General features: G+C 42.2%; 2 protein-coding genes across 4 annotated transcripts in view; one reads left to right on the forward strand and one right to left on the reverse strand.

Annotated features, from left to right (window-relative positions):
* Window positions 1–85, reverse strand: part of MAEA (macrophage erythroblast attacher, E3 ubiquitin ligase) — a 48,675-nt gene extending 48,590 nt beyond the window's left edge. Inside the window, exon 1 of one of the 2 annotated variants that reach the window (XM_064418955.1) lies at window positions 5–85. The gene's annotated coding sequence lies outside the window, so the exon portion shown is untranslated. The remainder of the gene's footprint in view (window positions 1–4) is intronic. The other variant, XM_064418956.1, reaches the window with a different exon arrangement.
* A 577-nt stretch (window positions 86–662) lies between these two features.
* CTBP1 (C-terminal binding protein 1) overlaps window positions 663–12,846 on the forward strand; it is a 235,412-nt gene continuing 223,228 nt past the window's right edge. Inside the window, exon 1 of one of the 2 annotated variants that reach the window (XM_064418942.1) lies at window positions 663–797. The gene's annotated coding sequence lies outside the window, so the exon portion shown is untranslated. Of the gene's footprint in view, window positions 798–4,831; window positions 4,985–12,846 lie in introns of those variants that run through there. The other variant, XM_064418943.1, reaches the window with a different exon arrangement.

Consider the following 12,846-nt stretch of genomic DNA (forward strand, 5'->3'; position numbering starts at 1 on the left):
CTACCTACGGCGCGCGCGGCATGCCGGGAAACGGCGCGCGCCCCGCCCCGGCCCTCATGGACACGGGCCGAACCAACGCCGCGCACTTCTCCCCCCCCCCCCCCCCGCGCCGCCGCGGCTTGGTACGCTCCGCGGGGGCGGTGACGGAGGGAGAGCGAAGGCGCGCCGGCCAATGAGCGGCTGCCTGCCTCACGTTCCCCCGCCGTGAGTGTTGGCGCCGCCCCAGGGCTCGGGGAGCCGCGCCTGAATGGGCAGCGCTGCGGGAGTGGGCGGGGCCGCGTGGAGGCGCGGACAAATCAAACGGGATTACGGCATCGGGATGGGCGGGGTTTGGGGGGGTTACGGACACCCGGCCGCTCAGCGGCGGCAGAGAGCGATTTCCTACGGCCCAATCCGAACGTGCTCTGGGGCTCGGGGGGCGGGGCCTAAAAGTAAATTTTGCTGGTGACTTCAAACGGCCGTTTTAACACCCCCGAGGTGTCCGGGAAGGGGAGGGGCGGGGCGCGGGGCGGGGCGCGTCGTGATTGACAGCGCCGCCAGCCAATGCCGTAGCCTTTCAGGTTGACGGGCAGGCTGCTGAACCAATGGGGGCTGCGTCTGGAGCGGGAGGGCGGAGCGGCGGGCGGCGTGTGGCTGTGTGTACATCGTGAGGGGCGGGGCCGCCCCCGTGAGTTCCGCGGGGCGGAGGGAGCGAGTGGCAGCCAGTGAGGCGGAGACGGCGGGAAGAGGTTTAAATAGCGGAGACGGCGGCAGCCCCCCCTGCCCTCGGCTCCCCGCGCCGGCGCCGCGTTCCCCCGGTGAGCGGAGGCGTGGGGCGGGCGCAGCTCCCGCCGCAGCCGGGCCGGTCCCGCCCGCCCCGCGGGGGACGGGGTGGGGAGGGGGGGCGGCTCCGGGGTCTCTGTGGCGCTCCCCTCATGGCTGCCGCTGCCCTCACAGCCGCGCGGGGAGCGGAGCCGGCGCCGCCGGGCGCTACAGGTGCGGGGCCGGGGCCGGGGCTGCCGCGGGGTCCCGGCGCGGTCCCCGGCGCGCTGTGGGTCTGCACGGCTGCGCTCAGAGGCTCGGCGCGACCCGCTGACCTCTGGCCGCTCCCTGTGAGGTGACAAGCAGCGGTTTAAGCGAGCAGTCATTCCTCTGCCGGACGTACGTGAGTGTTTCCATTAAAAAAAAAAAAAAAAAAAAAAAACAACAAAACAACAACAGAAAGGGACGCGGTCCTGCAGAGTTTCTGCTTGTGTGTGCGAGGGAATAAAGCCGCTCTTGGGGTGTCGGTGCTGATATAAAGCCGCTCTCTGGGTAGAGGGCAGTGTCCGTGTGCTCGCTGTGAGCCGGGCACCTCAGTGCGTGACCCGGGACACCGGGACACGCCTTTGTCACAGCAGGTTGGCAGCACAAGGACATGTGCCCACGGCACCTGCAGGAAATACAAACTTCACTCTCCTGCTGAAGTCGATGTCAAAAGTCTCCTTTCTTGATGCACTCCAAGCAGTGTGCTGCTTGAGTTTGATGCTTTAAAGAGACCCCCAAACCCACGTCTATCAATAACTGTGGTGATTTCTTTGCTCTCTGGACATTGTGGTTGTGTTGTTACTGGTCTGCAGAAGACTGGGGGAAAATAAACACCAGTACTTCCAGGAGGGGCGAGCACATTTAACTTTCATGGTTTGAAAGAGCAAGTATGTTTCTGAGAGTATTTTGTGGCGTTATTTCTGATGTGCATAGGCCTCATTGCACTGAAAGTGTCTGTCCACCACAAAGGGGTGGGGATAAATGAAAGGGAATGTGGGAAATCATATTGTTGAGTATTAGATTCTCTTGGCTCTCAACTCCTTTTACTGATATTTACTCACAGCTGCCCTAGTAGTCAGCCTTGTGCTGACCATAACCAGCAAATGTATGCCTAAACATAATTTACCAAGCCCACACCAGGTGCTGAGCCTTTGTTTGAGAAGTGTGTTAGTAAAAACTTCTGTGTTAGTTACACCTGGGATTAGCATTCATGTCTAGACACGATCCTGGGACCAGATCCTGCAAGAGGATTTTTATAGGGGGGATTTTGACTCCATTAAGATTCTGTGCTGGGAATGGTTCACCCTGAGCTGCTTGGGTGGAGGATTGAAAACTTTGCTCAATTGTTGCTGTATTTACAAACATAATTATGTGGCATTGTAAAATATTCCTGTTCTTCCTGTCTGTCTTAAGTATCCTGTAAGCTAATATTTAGAAGGAAATTTGCTCTTCAGTATTCCCCATGATTAATGGCACTGAGCAGCTTGAACCTGGCTTACCTTAACTCTGTGATGCTTATAGGGATTGAAGAAGTGTGACTTGCTGTGTGATTGATCAGGTCGTGTATTTGCAACAGGTTTTGTTATGTGTAATCTCTTAATGGTCCTTTCTGATAATACAGGAGCTAGTTTAATGTAGCACTCGGTGGATCCAGGTGATGTGCTCAGACTGTATCTGTCTTTCAGCTGGAGGGTTGTTGGTGAAGCTCTGTCAGACGAGAGTAGCCAGAGCTAGAGGGGTTGCTTGATGGAACAGATGGCCAAGCAACCATCATGTCAGAGAAAACAGCATGCATCCGTGTATTCTTAGTTTAACACAAGAGGGAGCATGTCTAATCTTTAACCTTTAAATATTGCAACTTCAGGGAGAAAGCTTGAAGTGTTGAGTGTCAACTAATTTATGTTCAAGGCTCCATGTGCAAATATTGATACAACCTATGCATATTGCTGGCATGTTTTCAGCTTTGGGCTGCAGCTGTTGATTTATAGTGTAAATGTTGGCATGATAAATGTGGGCATGAGAACTAAGCTAATGATCTTTTGATGTTGTTAAAATGCATAGTTTCCTGCTAAATTAAACAAAATATTTATGGCTGTTGTTATTGCTGGGTATGGTCATTAATGTACTAAGGTTGTATTTTTTTTCCTAAATATTAGGTTAATATATGTCTTCTGCTTAACCTACCATACAAACTTATAAAGCCGAGTCTTAATTTAATTAAATTTAGTTTAATTGCCTATATACCTTTGCTTTTAGAGTTCTTATAAATCCTACTACTTTATTCTTCAATAGGAAGTATGAAGTTGGATCTACTAAGAAGCTTTGTACTGTATCTTCATTTTTCCTTGTCCCCTGCTGTCATAAAATGAAGATGAAAAATCAGCTTCCATTTTGTATTTCTTGCTATTGTCCAGTTGAATCATAATGTGTTAATGTTTGTCCTCGTTCAGTGTCTTGTTAATGTGAATTAGCAATTAGTTTAACTTTAGCAGTGTGCAGAGAATACTCCAGACCTTTAGGAGAACTTCACTCATTTGTTTCCAGTAGCCTTCCACTTTGCTCCAGATTAATGATCAGAGAAAAACATCTGCCTACCATTAAATGCTGCATGCAAATGATGGATCTTTCAGGAACATAAACACTCTGTGTGTTATTTGGTGGAGCAGAGCAGCAACCTCAGTGCTCTGCTTTCATACGCTGAAGTTTTCTTAAAAAAAAAAAAAAAAAATAGAGATTTTACCATGCTTGCTTCCCTTTGCTCTCCACCAGTGCCAGGTGGCAGAAGTGGGTGTGTGTGTGTCACCATCATTTCTTGTATTTGCAGACCAGACTGGCCCGAGGCAGGAATGTGAAGGCCTGTGCTGGGTCAGGTGGGAAGGAGCACAGGTTGTCCCACTGTTCAGTAGAGTTCTCTTCCTCCAGCAGGTGGGTGTGGTGGTTTTGTCCATTATCATGGACTCTCCGTGTTTCTTGGCTATTCTGTATCAATCAAGACTTATGCTTTGATTTTCTTGCCCAGCAGGCTTAGGCTGCTGCACAGACTTTACAATAAATGTGTATTTTTACTTCAAAAGAAAGTAGTAATGTGACTGTATAGTTCATGGTTTGGACGTTTTTTTCTTAATTTTGTTATTGTAACTTTAAACATGACTGAAAAGTGTCTCAATGTATATAGCTTGTGTAAAAAGTTTTATTTCTGTATTTGAGAGGAAATGGTCAAGAGTAAAAACCCAACAAACAAACAAAAGAAAAAGCCCCCACCACCAAAACCCTGTGATCAACAACACCAGCAGCGATTGCCCTGATGTGCCACAGTTTAGAGTGTAGTTGCAAAGTAGTAAATACAGATCAAACACTTTGTTTCCTTATTTTAACATGATTATAAGGACCCTTTCCTTATCCGGGGAAAATGCAGATGCCCTCAGCAGTTTGGGTTCCCAAGTGACCACAATGAATTGGGGTTGAGACCTCAGTAGAGGCTGTGCTGGATCGTCTGTGGGAACGTTTTCATGTCTCTGGTACCAATCTGGCACCTTTCGGGCAATGTGCATGTAGAACTTACTTAGAAATTATCCCATGTTTATGCAAACTGAGTTTCGATGTTAAGGTATGTTTTATATTGCTTTTATTAAAAAAAAAAAAGAAAGAAAAAAGGAGGGGGCATTCACAATGTAGGTCAAATTCTTGTGAAACCTCTTTAAAAAAAAGACTTGTATTTGCATAAAAAAGGCATGTGGGACTGCCTGAGAAGTGCACAGACTCCTGTAACTTTCTGAATTGTTTAAATGAGTGATTTAAAATGCAAAGGGAAGGGGGTTTACCTGCAATATTTTTGGCCATAAGCATTTTTTTTTCCTTTCTGAATTACAGCCCCCTGAAAATAGGGGTGTTTAGAAAGAAAGTGCTGACACAGCCTTGACTACAGAGCAGTGCCCTGCTTGCTGCTGCAATAATTGTCCAGGCAGTGTTTTCTGCTTCCCTGCCATTTTGCTTTACGTTCCTCCAATCCATTCCATTTTTAACTTTCCCAAAGTTTGGGATTATTGCGAGCCCCCGGCGTGTGTGCAGCCGCCGGAGGAGCGAGCTTGGCAGAGTGGCATGGACTTGTTAATCTCAGCCTGATCTTGTCAGCAACAGCAGAGCCGAGAGAGGGAGGGAGAGCGAGCGAGAGAACTCCGGCTGGGGCAGCGCTCCAAAGGTTCGTCTATTATTTTATTTTTTTTTTTTTTTTTTTTATCCCCAAATCGCGTCTCCGCGGGCAGGTGCGGGGGCTCCGCGGCGGGGCCGTGTGCGCGTTCGGCCGCGGGGTTTGTGTGCTGTGCCCGTGTGTCTGTCTGTGTCTGTCTGTCTGTGTGTGTGTGTGTGTGCTACGGCCGCGGAGACGCCGAAGGAGAAGAAACCCTGTTGGTTCTCCATGCAAATGACCGCTTTGGTTGTAACAAAAGCCTTGATGTTGGGCTTGGAAAAATGATCTGACAGTGTAACAACCCCAGGCCACTTTCGCCATGTTTTTGTTTATTCATGTTTCATCCCGTTTTCCCTAGCTATCTCGCAGATGTTTCTAATTTCACTGTTTGTTGTTGGTTGGGGTTTTTTCTCCCCCTTCTCTCTCTCTCTTTTTTACACCGTCGAGCCTTTTCGGAGTTAGCAAGCAAACGTGTGAAAGAATGTTAACAAAACAGAGAGGTGTTGCAGATGTTTATACTTTAGTTCTTGCGTTGCGCCTGGCGATTCTGGCAGAGGGATTCGGTGCATATGAAGGAACGTAAGAAGCATCTGTTCTACCTACCGAGCTTGTGGTTTCGAAATGTGCCCATTGTAACTTGAATATTTACACAAACAGATGAAGTGAGCACGTTCCCGCTGCAGTGTGGCAGGTCCAGATTCTCATTTGTTTGCTACTGTTTTTGAAGGGGGGAGGAGAGGGGGGGAATCCAAAAGAGCAAGGAAAGGAATATCTGTGGCACAACATGTATGCTCCTAGATAAACTCCTGCCATCTCGGAGTGCCTTTAAATATTTGAACAGCTTCCGTTAAGTCAAATAAAATTGGTTACCATGAGAAACAAAAAAGTCTAATAGAATAGTTGAGCACACTAATGAAAATCTGAATGTAACATTGTTTCAGAATCATTGAAAGAACTGGATTAGACAGAAAACCTTGTCAATAATGTAACATTTAAACATTTTTGCTTCTGAGATCCTGGAAAACAGCAGTACACAGTACAGAAATAGCAGAGGTGGATAGTATGTTATCTTACAGTCGCATAAATTGAAATGTAATCGTCTACTAACGATATTAGAATCAGTCTGGCTGTAGAATTTTATGCTTGATGAATGTATTGAGGCATACACAAATAAAATCTGAAATCTTAGAGGACAATGATTCAATGTCCGGAGCCAGTGGTTAAATCAGATGTGGTAACTATGGTGAGAGGTAAAGTTACTTAGCTTCCCACAGACCATGCATATGTGGATTTCTTTTCGTATAATGGAGATTAAGGAGAAAAGGATTAGAAAATCTAAAGAGAAATTTTGAGCAGGAGACCTGTAGCCTTGCTATGGGAATTAACACTGTGGAGGCTTTTAAGAGAGAGGCAGGGTGGAAGTAAACACTCTCTTGTAATATATATTGATGATAATTCTAGAAAGGAGTCTTTCTGGTTGGGAATATCAACAGCGGCTCATGCATACAGGAACAAAATCAATCCTCTGCATATTAAAATAATCCTCCTACTCCAACAAAACAAAAGCAGAACCCTGCATAGATTTTCACATTACGAAGTGGCAGCACAAAATCAGGTAGAATCTGCTATTCTGAGTGAATGAATTTTAGGTTTTTGCAGAATGAAGCAATATTGATTTATTTGGATTGCTTCGCATTCCTATTTTTAAGTATGATATGTGGTTAGGATTTTTTTAAACTTCAAAAATGGTGGTCATAGGAAGTAGGAAATAAAATCAGAGCTTAGTGTTCTAGCTGGTAAATATTGGGGGAGTTTGGACTACAGCCAGGAGAGACTTGGACCACATTTCTGATTTTCCTTGAGTTGAGAGGCATCAGTGTTATCCTGAGCTTCTCAGGGAAGAACTTTTTAGATTATGCTGATCAGCTCCGAGGGGCATGGGAAGGATTGTCATGCTTGCACATAAAACTCTGGTGTTCTGAGAGAGCCACCAGAGATGCTAATTAGTGATTAGCAATTTGAAAGCTTAGGAAACAGAAAGGGGAGAGGTCAGGTTCAATTTCCACCACAGAGAGACCAGTTCCCTGTAATAGTGAAAAGTACATTTACTATGAGAGTGCAGAGCCAGCTGGGGGACATGAGGCGTGTTCAGCTTTCTGGTAATAGGTGCTAAAGTGTTTGCAATGCATTAGACACATCTTTAATAAAACACTGTAAAGTTCTGGGTTTCCCCTCCTCCCTGCCCCCACTGAGGCTGTAAAACACTTGTTTTATGAGAAGCTGGCAGGGGAGCTGCTAGTTGAGCACAGCCTAGAAGCACGGTGTTATGAGTTTTCAGGTGTTTGTGGGTTTGCTAGGAATCACTCTGAGCTTTTTGTGGGGCACAATCCCAGTTTCCCTTATCAGCTGCTCTAAGAGGGTGTTATCAGGTACCTGTTCAGGACACTGGGTTCACTATCACTGCAACACTGCTGGTGAAACCCATGGATGGAATGTGTGCTCCTGCTCAGGCCAAATCATTAAAAATAGACCAAACAACAGTGAAATTCACATTTCTTACAAATTGTTTTCACAATAGGATTGGTCAACACATTTTATTGACTTTTCTGTTTGAATTGTGACTTCTTCAAAGGTATTAAAAGTTCAATAATTGTATTCTCTGCTAATAAAGAGGAAGAGGAGAAAAAAGTATTGAATTGCTGCTATCAGTGGATGATATTTTGCTTTTTTCTTCATGTTGGAGTTGGCATTTATGGAGTGGTACATTGTTATTGCATTAATAATGGATTAGTATTTCACAGGAAAATTTTTATTTGTATAGAGATTACTATTTTAGATTGAAGCAGAAAGCTTCCATATCTAGAGAAAAGCCCAGATATAGCTATTGATGCGTAACAATTAATTTCCTTTTCAGTGTGTTTTGAAATTGTTTTATCATCCTCCTTTATTAGGATGTATTATATTTAAGAACAACCAACCTGATATTTCAGGCACAGGATGCTGTATAACCTAATGGATAGGAATAGTGGAATTGGAAGAAAGTGTTTTTCTTTCTTTGCTATTGGATTAGGGAAGATCAATTCACCTTTCTGTTTCTGTTTCCCATCTACAAAACAGGTGTAAGGGTAAGTCCTTCAATATCCACTGATGAAATTTTGAGATAAGCAATATTTTGTCTTACAGCATCACACATTGTGGATACTAACATATTTGCACCATTAAAAAGAATTAAAATACTAGTGATTTGATAATAAAATGTTTGCAGAAGAAAAATCAGAGTTAGTAAGGAGGCTTTTTCAGACACTTGTGACTAATTTGGGGTTTTGTAGGGTAGCTGAATATCAGCTGGCTGATGGAGAGTGAGAATTGACAGATTACACATGTCCAGTTTAAATCTTGAACGAAAGGCAGCACTGACAGAACCAGAGGACACCGTGTCAAGCTGCATCAAGGGAAATATAGGATGGATATTAGGAAGAAGTTTTTTTTACAAAAAGGGTGATAAAGCTCTGGAATGGTCTACCCAGGGACATGGTGGAGTCACCATCCCTGGATGGGTTTAAAAAAAGATTGGATGTGGCACTGGGTGCCAGGGTTTAGTTGGGGTGTTGGGGCATGGGTTGGACTCAATGATCTTTAAGGTCTCTTCCAACCTCATCATTCTGTGAATTCTGTGTAAAGATGGGCTGTTATTTATCTAATTTGATCAGTTTAATCAATTGACAGAGGAGATAATTTACATATAAAACTTGGTGACAAAATTTAAGCCATCATAGTTTGAAGTACAAATTGCTCCTTAAGTTTCCACATTTTCCTTCGTGTGTGACCCTGCTTCAGTTATCCACTCATATCTTTATCTTTGTAGACAACAGAGTCGGTATTTTGATACTGAAAATGATCACTTGCTGTGGTTTGGGATACTGTTTATTTTTTTAAAATAGAATTGAAATAGCCCCAACACTTTTAAAAATATACTTTTATTTTTCTGTTTAAAGGACAAAATTTTATTAAAAATAACTAATATTAAAATCCAATTTTTCCAACAGTATTCCATTTGAAAGGAATATTTTTCTTCATGTTTGGAACAAGACAATATAGCTTAGTTTGTAAAATTTGTTTATACAATGGTATTTTCTAAGTACACAGTGCCTGGAATATGTCTTAGCACATAAAAAATAGAATAAATAAAAGCTTTTGTATCCAAACAGCTTCTGTTTATATTTCTCAGTAAGAGGTGTGTGTGTGGAGAAGGATTCTTGTAGCTTTGAGAAACTGAGTGTATGCTTTGTCTTGTAAATTATGTCATTTGTTATCTTGGTAAATCCTAGAGCAGCAAGTACATGACAGCTTCCTTTTAGAACAGTAGAGATCAGGTGGTGTTGCTGTGGAAATCATTCTCACTTATGCTGTGTTCTTGAGGTATTTCTCTACCTTTCTATCCGTGCTTGGGTTTTGTGGAGGGAAGTTAACCAGGGATACTGTTGTGATCTGGTAATGCCTGTGCAAACTGGAATATATTCCCGGTGTTTTGCAAGGAGATAATGATGGTTTGAAAGCTTTTGCATGCCTTTTTTTTGGTAGATCTTTCATAAATTCCCTGCTTTGCTTACTGATATGCCTTCAGAAAGAGCATGGTGTGACATTTTCTCATATCTTCTTTTAAACTGCAAAATGTATGTGTATCTTTTCTGGTGCTTTGTTTATGCTGTGCTGTGACAGACAAGTAGAGATAAAAAAGTGCTATACTTAAGAATACTTAGAATAATATATTCTTTAAATAACAACTTCTGAGATCCTCTCCTCTTTCATCCTTCATCTCTGCAGTGAGGGAGTGGTATCAGGGAGAAATAGTCATTCTGACTTTTTCATATTAGTGATGTGAATTTGATCTAATGCAGTTCCTGTATAATTCCTCAGGCTCTCTAGTACAAATAGATATGAAAAACATCCATGATATTGTTCAACATGAGTTGAGAGGTGACCAGTGGAGTTCAGACTGTGAGAAACAAAGAGATGTGTTACATTTAAATTGTTGTGCACAGGTTGATGTGCTTCCTCAAACGTTGGCACAGAAATGAAAGAAAAGATCCTGTTTACTTTTAAGGTCAAAGTGTCTGGGAAGGATTCACTCGAGAAACAATTGCCATTTCCCATTTTACTCTATGACTGTGGGACAGGAAATGGATTTTGCAGATTTTTACCTCCTGGGAAGTCAGCTTGAAGAAAGTAAAGATTGTGGTAGAGTCATTGGACCATTAAAGTTAAGCAGATAAAATCATTTAATCTATTGGGGATAGAGTGTATTACTTTCAGCTCTATGTTGTTAGACTGCTGAAGATATCAAAACCAGGGTGTGTTTGTTGGAGCAATTAAAAATGTAACTTTTCTGATCCTTATAGGACTATATCAAAATCAACACCCTTGCATCCTGTCTGTGTGTCAAGGTTTCTGCCCCTTATTGATACTTAATTTAAATAAGACTGAATTAAATCTATGTCACATTGTTTTTAATTTGAGCATCTCTGCCCACCAAATTAAGGGAGAACTTAACCTGTGGAAATGCTAAAAGCTTGTACAGGAAGGATTGTCTGCTCCTGCTTGACTGGGGGCAGCAGTATAAACCTGGAGAGGACAAGGAGTTAGCAGCAGAGTGCACAAGTTGAAGGAATAGATAGTTTCAAGTTTCTAATTAGCATTGCACACCAAAGTTAGTAGATGCATAGATAAGTATGGCAGGTATTTCCAGCAGTCTTTAATGTCATTCTAAGTTTTGCATACTTGCACTTGGTTTTGTTCTGTATTTGACTACATCTTTACCTCTGTTTTGTGTTGTTGGTTTCAGTGTTTGTAGCTGATTGATAGTGTTTTGTCTTGCAGTAATGTGTCCTAAATACATATACATAATTTTCTTTTTCTGATTTAGAGCCCGTTGGCAGTTTCTCTGCCTAGTGCTAGTCACAGATTTCTCAGAACTGCCAGTAAGATTTTTATATTCCTTTAGATGTGTTTCTAGATGGATCAATGTCAGAATTGGGTAAGGAAAGGCCCAGCAGTCTGGTGTTGAGTTGGTTTGTAGATTGTGGTTGTCCAGATCCCTCTTGGAGAGAGGAACAGTCTATCAGCAAGCCTGAAGATGTAAGTGGGTGTTTTCTGCAGGGGTCTACAGGATAAAATGCTAAACTGACCCTTCTCCTGGCATATGGGCAGCATGTTCTAATGAGAATTATGAGGACAGTCTGGGAAGTTCCTCAGTGTGTTTAGGATTGCTTCTGCCTCAATAAACAACTCCTTGCCAGCTCTTTTCTATGCCGGTGCTTTGATTTTGTGGGCAATTTCCGTCTGCATAATATCGATGAGTCAGAGTATTGTCAGCTGGAGTACCTCAAATTATATGAAAGGACATAGAGTACAAAATATTTTCTAGTGTTTTGAGAAGAGATGATGACATTCTGACAAATGGAAGGTAAGGCTGAAATCTGCAGGGCACCATGCTATGCATTTCTGATGTATGTTTTGGGAGCAATATCCTCAGCTGGACTGGAGTCATTTTTGGGAAGTCACTTCCCTGGCTGACAGCCATTTGCACAATGCTATTTACAGGGAATTCTGACAATGCCATAATTGGGAATTAATGTTTGATAAGAAGTGATCTCCACCTGGAACAGTAACTTTTTTGATACCTGCTGTCAATTTTCCAATTCTTCCTTCAAGTTAGAGTACTTCTCCTTCATGATATATTTAATGGCTTTGTGTTATAAAAAGTGAGGGCTTTTGTGTTACTTTCAGCTTGAGATGATTTTGTATCCTGAAAGGGGTTGTCTTAATGTCATCATTTGGCTTTAAATTGTAATTATGAAGTACATTGCCACTTACCATCTAGTAGTTGCACTTTGATCTTTGTGGGTCTCTTCCATCTCAGGATATTGAATAATTCTGTAATCTTTCTTATCACAAAGGTTCACAAAGGGCTTTTTTTAGGGGTGCAGGCAGGAATTTCTAAGAGTGTGATCACTTTAGTTTCAGTCTTCTTTCCTAAATTTGTAATTGGTATAAAATTGGTCACAATTTGCAGTGACCAAGTTTGTATAGCTCTGGAAGAAATTTGTGTGTGTTGCAGCCCAGGAAACCAGTGTATACCTGAAGCTGCTCTGAGGGCTTTCTATGCACCCATGATAATTTATTGTAACTATAGAAAGTCTTTTATGTTAGTAGGATGTTACCCAATGCTAATTAAAAATGACTGTGCAGTAAAAACATCTGAAAAAGCCTATTAACTGCAATTGGCTAAAAAATATGCAGTGTGGATATGAATTTGCCCCATCATCCGGAGAAGTTTGCCTACAGTAAGGAACCTATCTGGTGTTTTTCTCTTAAATTAGCTTTTTTTGTTATTATCAGTCTTTGCATGTGTTTTAGAGCCTTGAAATGAAAGGTGTGATGTAAACACTAGGTGTTAAAAGGATCAGATAATTTTAATGTGATTTTTAAGAGGTATTTGTAGAGTTCTACCTTTGACTTGCTGCACTTTGATAGCAAAAATGTTACATATTTCATCAGCTTGAGACTGCAGTAAAATTTTAATTTAGAAATAGTGTTATGCCCATCTACTTGTTAAAATAATCCTGTGTATTGGTTTCAGTGCCATTAAAGTTTTACACAGTTTGCAGTGTGGTTCAGTATTTTTTTCAGATTGCTCACATTGATGTCAAGGCTGACAGTAAAAATGGGTCTCATAAAAAGTAGGATAAGGCAGCAGATTGTAATTCAGCATTAATTTTTTTTAGTTGTTCAGCATTGATACATACCTCTGGATAGGACAGTTAACTCAAGATTAAATTAAAACTAAATTCAGTTCAAATTTGAAATGAAATAAA

Source organism: Passer domesticus, chromosome 4 (genome assembly GCF_036417665.1).
Source record: "Passer domesticus isolate bPasDom1 chromosome 4, bPasDom1.hap1, whole genome shotgun sequence".
In the NCBI taxonomy this organism is placed as follows: Eukaryota; Metazoa; Chordata; class Aves; order Passeriformes; family Passeridae; genus Passer; species Passer domesticus.